Raw genomic sequence first — 9,561 nt, 5'->3', positions numbered from 1 at the left:
CAAGAGTAGGTTGTGAATGGGTTGTAATATTAAACTACTCAGATGCTCCGGCCTGACAATATCAAAACTATTTTCCCACAAGTTGACCTGACCCACTGGGAAAAGTCCCGGTGCTCCCTATAACCAGTCCATCCCTGGACTGTAATAATAATTGAGTCATGGCCATTTTTGTTGTATTGTAAAGGAGACGGTTTACCGCCTGTTGCTGTTTTTGTTTTGTGTGTGTGTGTGTGTGTGTGATGCCATTGAGGTTCCTCATGCTGGTGATCTAGATTTAAGGGTAAGGAACACTCGTGAAGCCCAGTCACAGAAGAGCCTGAACTGCTGCAGAAGTTCCTGAGAGGACTGAACCACGTCCCAGTGAAAGGCGAGATTAGGCGGGAGTGATGGAGAGGCAACCGGGATCCGGGGAGCCTCTGCTCGGACCATCTGAAATTGAACAATATCAACAACAAAAAATCACCATCATGAACGCACTGATGCTATTTCAATCTAACTATAAATAGTCTCTGTAGAAATACATCTAAGAGATCTAAATGAATTTTATGTGAACGGTAGTGTATATTATATTTTATATTACATGTATCTACAGTTTATAGGTTTCATAAACAATGGATAAACCATTCTTGTATCAGTTGTGCATATCGTTTGCTGTGGTGTGTGTGTGTGTGTGTGTGTGTGTGTGTGAGCCTGTACCTGACGCTGCAAGGAGTGTATGAGGCTCTTAATGTGGGAGATCATGTCCGTCAGCTTTGGTACTGAGCTGTGCTTGCGTGTTATTCTGTTCAGCCACTCAAAATGATGCTCAAAAGACTTGAGGTCCGCATAGAGCTGAGAAAGAGTAGGCTTGAACTGCAAGAGAGAAAAAGAGAAAGAGCCAGAAACAACATTAGTAAGACGATTAAGAACAAAACACCATAATCATGTCTTGGTAAAGAACTACACTGTACAAGCAGATTGACACATAAAGGGCCGTCCCAAGGGTGATGCGAATGTACCTATGCTTGGGACAGTCCTGTACTGATAAATAGGTAAATAGTGATAATAAACGGCAATATGAAGGCTTATTTGTCCTCATACACACCTCCAGACTGGAGAGGTCACTGACTCTGCTGCTGATCGCTGGAAGGAACTTGAACCGGTTGTGCTCAATCTCTGTGCCAAACACTGGGTCTTTCTGAAAACACAGGACAAAAAGACAAAACAGGCATTAATAAAGAAAATAAAATAAAAATGCCCATTGCACACAAATTCTGAATGAAAATGCCCTGGCACTTTTCCCTGGTCACAACTAAGTTCTAGAACTCTGAACTCAACAATCAAAACAAAAGAGTAGCAGTGTTGTCCCACAACTGAAACGACTGGCTTCCACTAGCAGACCCACCGCAGAATTACAGGGAACAGCAGTCACCCAGAGTTCCCCGAGCTTTAACTTCTGAACCCAGACAATAAAAGTTTGCGACCTGAAGCCACAGGATGTTTTCTAGAGGAAGAATAACAACATATGCAATGACTAAGGAGTTTGAAGTGGAATAGACAACACTGGGCAGCAGGGAAACTCCAGGGTCACGACTAAAAAAGGTGCCATGACGTAATGGCCCAGTCCATGCCTGGATGCACTGCCTTCGCCTGACACTAGAGGGAGACAGAAACAAACTCAGGTGTTTCTAAAGCATCACAAGGGGGGTGAAGAGTGACCCTAACTTGCTCTCGCCAGTGTTTAGACAATGCGCTACAATATCCAAGGTTCCAATGTGGCTGCCATGTGACTGGAGCAGAGACTGTTTACGAGTCACCCAAAGGGTTGTTTGTGAAAGCTAATGAGTGCTGATAATGTGACAGGTGTAATGCGCCCTTTGCGTCCCCCATCAGCAGAGGAAAACAACATCGTAGACCAATCAGAAGTCAACATGACGAAAATAATAGCGTGCTAAAGCCAGCTTTCCGCCACAACTCTTGCACTGTTTAGAAAGATGTGTTTTTTTTTTTCCTTGATTTGTTGTTGTTTTTGTGTACTTCTGCTCCCTCAGCTCTGAATCCTTCCATTTCTCTATCTAGGCTCCATAGTATCAGTCAAAAGATGACACACTTCATCCTATACCTCATCACTCTTCATCATAGTGGCGCTATCATCACACACAAACGTTGTTGAGCATCTCTCATCCAGAGCGCTCTCTGATCTCTTTATCTTCTCGGATGCTTGTCCCCTCTCCGTTTGGATCATGACCTCACTCGACTGATTCTTGTGCCCTCCCTCCTCCTGTCTTCCTGAATGCAAATGCGGGAATGTGATAAATGCGATTTTTATCAGGACACTTTGCTGTGGAGACCGAAAGCTAAACAAGCAGCCCCACACCTACACAGACCACAACTATTTACAACATGCACACTCTCACCGGCACGCACACACGGTCATACAAACATCGCATGTATACACACTCTCACCACCTCACACAAGTAACAGTAACCCATTCTGTACATACACGCACACATCAAGTTTTATAGCTTTCTTGTGGGGACTTTCCGTTGACTCCCATTCTATTTTTCTTTCCTAGGCTTGACCCCTGTAAAGTGGAACTCCATGCAAGAAGAAAAGAAACCAAAATAAATGCTTCAAACTAACAAAATGTTTTTCAAAGTGTGTCGGTCCCTTTTGTCACCAGTGGGGTCTTTGAGAGGGTTCTCCGCTGTAACATCTGGTGCACATACACAAGGCGGCAGACACAAAATAACCTTATATACAACACACACACACACAACCAAGTGTTATTGTATCTAATTGAAGCACAGGACTGGAAGAAGTGGCATCTGATCTTGGATTTAGAAGTGATGGATTCAGATCAGGTGATTTTCTTTTCTAAAAGAAAAATCTGTCTTGTTCAAGATGAGTTATTCATAGAGTAAACATGACCTTGTACACATAATCTAAATGTAAACAGGAATCAAAGACCAGTCAGGGTCAACAGAACAGCAAAAACATGACAAGTGACCTCCGAAAGCGGTTAGAAATGAAACTCATCATCATTTACTCACCCTGTAAGACTTTCTTTCTTCAGTGGAACACATGCAAAGATATTTTGAAGAATGTTTTAAAGGTTTTTTCCGATAAAAGTGTTTTTATTAACAATTTGAATCCTATTTCATATTTTTGGTTTTCATTTTAATTTCAGTTTAATTTAATGTCATTTTGTTATTGTGTTTATTTATTTATTTATTTATTTTAAGTTTTATGTTCCATTTCTTGTTCCGTTTTAGTACTTAAACATATTTATTTTATTTCAGCTTTATTTCAATTAACTGTTTTTTATGTGTGCATATATATATATATATATATATATATATATATATATATATATATAGTTTTAATTAACTCTATCACTGTCCCATTTAATGAAAATGTATATATATAGTGAACATCAGGGTCATTTACTTAATTGTATAGGCCAAAAAAAAAAAAAAAAAATACACAGATATTTCAAAAGATCTTACTTTGTGTTCCACAGAAGAAAAAAGTCATACAGGTTTGGAATGACATGAGGGTGCGTAAATGATGACAATTTGAGTGAACTATTAGCAGCAACTCTAATGATCTGGAATTGTACCCCCAACAAATGATTACGTCTCATACTACACCATTAAGCAGTAAATCTGTTAACATTTTCATTTACAGTGGAACTGCATAGAAAGCGGCACTGTACTTTTCACCTTTCTGTGCCACATGCTTCACTCAAGCTGAAACACAGGACCTCCAGGTAACCATGAGAACACAGATCTGTTTATTTTTCCAAAGTAGGGAAGAGAGGCCTCGGAGAGGTGAGGGGTGCAATGTGGGTTCAAGACCCTCAAAAGTACAGATCTCCATCACACAGCAACCACAAAAACCCATGTAAAGCCCACAGCATTTTGCTCTCGGATGGTCTGAGTGCTGTATACGAGCATAAGGCTCGTTCTGAGCCATGCAGATCATGTTTACCCCCCATCCCGTAGGTTAAGGCTCATTAGGTTGCAAGTTTACAAATGTTACATTGCGAGCTTTGATGCAGTCTGGGATGCCGGCCCTGCTGCTGGGCATGAATCCAGGGATCTGTGTGTTTTTTTTAGTCAGATAGAGGCTACAGTAATGAGCCTTATCTGCTCCCACATGGACTCAAAGCTACCGCAATCTGCTATCTCAGCTCTAATATGAGCCAGCTGAATGAAAAGCCGATCAACGGCGGTGTGTGTGTATGTTTGTGTGCGAGTGAAAGCGCGAGAGATAAGCCAATTCCTGTCCACAAATCTTTGCAAGGAGCATTAATGTAGCCCAGCTGTTCACAGGCTCAAGATCAAGATCTGATCATCATCAGCCTCTCTGAGTACAGTGGGAACTTCCTCTCCTGTCCTGGTGTCACACAAGATCAACTCACCAGGAGATCCTGAGTCAGCTTCAGAAGGTGTCTGGTCTGATTGGTCAGCTTGTCAAAGTCAGTCTGGATCCTCCGGGGTTGGGCCGGGAGAGCAGATGCTAACAGATGTAGCTGAGCCAACAGCAGCGAGAGGAGCAGCGATGAGGAGGAGTCACCCAGCACTGTGGAGGAGAGCAAATCATTGATGCACAGCTACACACAACACTCCTATGTTTCCACACGTCCAAATACCATATTGATAGTCTCAGCCACAGGACACTTCTTTCATCTTGGTGTTTTTTTTATTTTATTATTATTATTGTGTGTGTGTGTGTGTGGGGGGGGGGGGGGGGGGGGGGGGTTAACACTTGATCCATTATTACTGTCTACATGATAAATGCTTCTCTAATGAACTAACCGCGAGCGCCCCAAGCCATTATCCTGTCAAGCTAACTTTACCCATTAACACTCACAACCCGTAAAGGTTTCCATAAAAAAGTCCCGCGTTTATAAACGACAACAAAGGCTTGTCTGTTCAAGAAATCCGTAGGGAATGCTTAATAGTTAATGTAAACTGTTTTATGTTAGGCGATATAAATGGGTTAAACACAGTGTTTTAATTAAAAACGGTGATTCGATGAGTTACAGTAACAAGTGTCAATCACAACGCTGCAAACAGCAAATTAGTGACGGTGGCGTCACTAACGCATGTAAAACTAATAACAGTAATAATTAATAAAAGAACGAATACATAAACAATATATCACTTACATTTCATATTTGTCCAGATCCTTGTTTTAAAAAGTAGATATGTTGCCAAATAAATAGGCAGAATAAATAAACAAATAAACAAACAAAAGTGTAGAAATTAATAAATAAATGAAGCTCCAGATGTTGTCACGTGCTCCAAAGTTGGTCTCTCTCTCTCAGTATCCGCGCGAACGGCTCGCGACAGCAGTTCAGAGGAAGAGCGTGAGGGGAGGAAGAAAATGAATGAATGACAGAAGTGCAGAATTAGCGAGAACAAGAAAAGAAAAAAAAGCACCAAAACTTGACTCTGTCCAGTCCCAATAGGTTTTTAGTTTTGACAAACACGAGTGAGGATGGAAAGATACACGACGAGGGTCAGAGAGGTCTATGGAGTGAGAGACAGAGAGAGAAGGATGCGAGGGTAAGTCTAATTTTTCGCGAAGTGAAATGTTTAGGCTTGTTTAAAACTTCCTTTATAAAGACGGGGGTATGACACATCCTGAGTCACCAGTTCATTCATAAAAACACTCACACACACACACACTCGCCTTCTCAGAGATCGCTTCCCGCCCCTCGGCACTGTCTGTCTCCTTTTGCTACTTTTTGAAAGTTAAAAAAATGGGAAAGACGTTTCTGTTGCTTTTTTTTTTTCCTCCTTTGCCAATATCATTTTCTGTGGGTCTTTCTATCTCTCCTGCTATCTCTCTTCCTCTGCTCCATCCCGCTACGCGATCGATGCCAATCAAATCGTCCATCTCTTTATCTTTTCATCTGCAGATCTCTTCCCCTCTCTATCACTGCAAAAGTTTTAAAAGCCCATTGTTTAATTTTATATCAGTCAATCTAAGTTTCATAACTTTCCCGTTCTGTATCTCTCTCAGCTCCGTTATATTAGGAATAAATATACACTTTATTTGCATAATGTAATGTAAAGGGAGCAGCTGCTTTGCCCGTATTTACCATATACACATTTACTCAAAGTTCGCCCCTGAGACAGCAGTGTGTTATTTCCACTCTTTTCGTTCTCTGACGCTCCCCCTTCTTTCTCTCAAGGGTAAAGGAAAGAGTGAGAGAAGGAATAAAAGAGAAAGGTGCTGCATAGTAGGGCCTGTAAGTGTTGCATAGAAACAGTTAGGGAACTTGCAGAGCATTAGCACTAAGCCATCAGAAGTGAAAAGAGAGACAGGCAGAATTAGAGAGAGAGGGAAGAGGGGGAAGGTTAATTTAGCATATACAGAAACCAGTGCACAGTGCTGGAAACACAGAGTCACATGCAATAAAGCATAGCACACAGTGTTGCAACAGAAGCAGAGAAGAGTTTCCAGACAGAGAGAGAAAGTATGGGTGAGGGGTTAATGCAACCTTAAATACACATGCGGCATTAATAGCTGACATTTCCAGATTCACGAACAGTGAAGAAAACCTCACTCAGGGGTATAGGAAGAACTTGAGACGTGCAAGGGGGGACATGTTAAGGTATAGGAATGATTAACAAAAAGTAGAACACTGGTGCCGTGGCACAGGGGGTAGTTCAAGGGCACCAGGGTTTCAATCTGACCTGGGTTATTAGATTATTACATAAATAAACCTATTACATAAATATTGTTTTTGGGAAGTCTTATGTGGAATTTCAAGACCTTGCGTCGTCACAAAAAGGTCAAATTACATGATATTGTAAGAAACTCATTGAACTCAGTGACCCTGACACACAGTCATGAGGGTCTTCAGGGGTTCTCGCTATGATACCCTGTTTTTTTTTTTTACCACATAACTTTGATTTGGTAGACATAATGTTTTAAATATTAATCATATTTTAACAAAACTGTTTCACTTTTTTATTCTAAGAAACAGTAATCTAAAACTTCTCAAGAATATAATACTTTTTTCTTTGTGGTGATATTAGGACAATTAACTTTTAATTCCTGAATAAAACTTCATTTTAATAATGAAAAAAAAATCATTGTAGCTCTATCTATTCACCATTCAGATTTTGACCCAATAATAAAACCCCCCACTGAATGTGCACATACAGTTTTGATGGTTGCAGCACCCTAACTGACTCTTATGCAGGCAAAAAGCACTGTTCATACACAACCGTTCATTTTCCCACTCTCTCATACACACACACACTCACGGGTGTGTGGAGGTAATGCGACTGCAGGGTCACGTTCTGGTTTTGTTGGGTCAGCCATAAAGAAGAAAGGGAGGAGAGAGGAAGAGATGGAAGGAAGGGAAATAGATGAGTGTGCAGGAGCGATGGAGGAATGGAGGGAGATATTGACACATTCACTCTTTTAATTTCCCACATCAAAGGCCTGTTTGAAGACACAGCTGGGAAAAGAATAAAAGAAAGAGTGAAGTTAGTCACTCACCGACTCTCTCTGCCTGCATGCCCTGATGGGGGTCTCTTGGGTGGTTGATGGTGAGTCTGTTCAAGTCCCTAATCCAAAGGGTGTGTGTGTCTGATTGTGTGTGTGTGGGTGTGTTAGCTGGTTACCAATCAGAGGTGATTGCTCTGCTGGATGCGTGTGTATGTGAGTGTGTGGTCCTTGTCCTGACGTTCAGCCTGTCACATCACCGTTCAAATTCACCAGAGGAAAGACCAGTAGTCTGAGTTGGTCGGTCACACACCTCACAGACATTACACACAAACTCCGACACGTTCACACACACTCCTCGATCATGGGGGAAGTGAGACACAGGTGTGGAGCAATAAGTGTCCAGACATCCTGGTACCTCATTACTGTAATATCCCCCATCATGAGACTCATACACACACATTCGTTATGTCCACATTTACACGCTGTCAGAGCCCCTCTTCTCAAATACACATACACAGCAGCATGCAATAATACACACACTGTTTCACTGGCCAACATGCTCATAAACTCAGAAATGGTTTTTGTTTTCTTTTTTAATGGCTTCCTTTGATGTGTCAGCACCCAAGGCAAGAGGTCAGAAGCTTAATTGGAACAATTAAGGCACTAATGAATTTCAACAAGTGGTTAAAATGCAAAGTTTAAGAACTACTGTTGAAAAGCTGCCTCCTCCCCCCCCCCCCCATTAGTGAGACTGATGGTTAAACTTAGTTAAACTCAAAGGATTTAAACTTAAAAGGCAGAGGAAGTCTGTTCCTTTAAGTTTCAGTTCACTAAAAATGTTTAGCTAGTAAGTGAACATTGCAAATAATCACAGTTCACACAAAAATTATCAATTATTTTTTATGGCTTAGCTATAAAGTTAAGATTAATGCCATGGTTCTACTTTTCCACACAGTGAAGGTGAATTACATTATTTTTCATATAACGAATATGGGTGTTTCATGTCTACATCTGGACTTATTTGGTAACACTTGATAACATTTTGCACTGCGTTCGTAATCATAATCACACTTTCATTTCCCAAGCCAAAACCTCAGTTCACCATCATTTGGTTTTAGTATACTTTGTTTTTTTTTTTTACTGCCAAACTGCATGTACAATTAAAACCATTATTTGTGGAACCATTTAGGACCTCAAATGGAAAACTCCTTCAGAAATGCTGAATTTTTAGTTTAACAATGTGTGTGTGAGTTGGGGGATGAATAATTATTAGTTTATTAGTCAGTGTTTTTACTAGTCTAAATAGGTAATAACACCATTTGATAAAAAAAAAAATAGGATGTTTAAATTATTCAGCAGTAAAATAAATCAAACTTTGTTTAATATTACTCTGTTCTCCAGTGTTTCAAAACACAGGCTTTTATGCAATATAATTATGTTACGTGCAGTACGGTATATCACAACCTTAGTCATGAACACACACACACACACATACCAGTATCAACAGTTGGCAGAGCAGTGTACAACACCAAATTCCTGCAAAGCATGATCTGGTATAAATTAATAACTTCTTTACCATCTCACTAAAGCCTCAAGGGAATTTCACAATGTTAGATGTGTTGAGAAAGAAAGAGTGAAAAAAAGTGAGAGTGACTGCTGGAAGATGAATGTATGCATGTGTGGGATGAAGTATAAATACACTGAAGAAAAAAAAAAGATAATTCTTATGACAGAAAGTTGTTCATGTCCCTTGACCCTAACTGACTGCCCCCATTCTTTGTACTGCAGAGAAAAAAAGAAGTGTGTCCTAACCAACTATGATCTGTCAAGCCCCCTTCAACTTTCCCAACCCATGTGTCCCTCTACAGACGTCAGAGAGCAACTGAGTGTATTGGCTCTATGGGAAAAGCAAAAGGGGGGAGAGAGAGAGAAAGAATGACACACTGCAGGAAGATAATCATTGGGCAATAAAGTGACGTCTCAGAATCTGTCTCACAATGCTGCAGACACAAGCCTGTAAGAACACACGTGCACAGGAAACCGCACAGGAAACACTGCTGGATTACACCTCTGGCAAATGATATTTGGTCAATAAATGGTGTATA

The sequence above is a fragment of the Carassius gibelio genome, chromosome A16, assembly GCF_023724105.1.
Source record: "Carassius gibelio isolate Cgi1373 ecotype wild population from Czech Republic chromosome A16, carGib1.2-hapl.c, whole genome shotgun sequence".
NCBI classification, from domain to species: Eukaryota; Metazoa; Chordata; class Actinopteri; order Cypriniformes; family Cyprinidae; genus Carassius; species Carassius gibelio.
The sequence above is the reverse complement of the archived record's forward strand: the minus strand, read 5'-3'. Positions refer to the sequence as shown.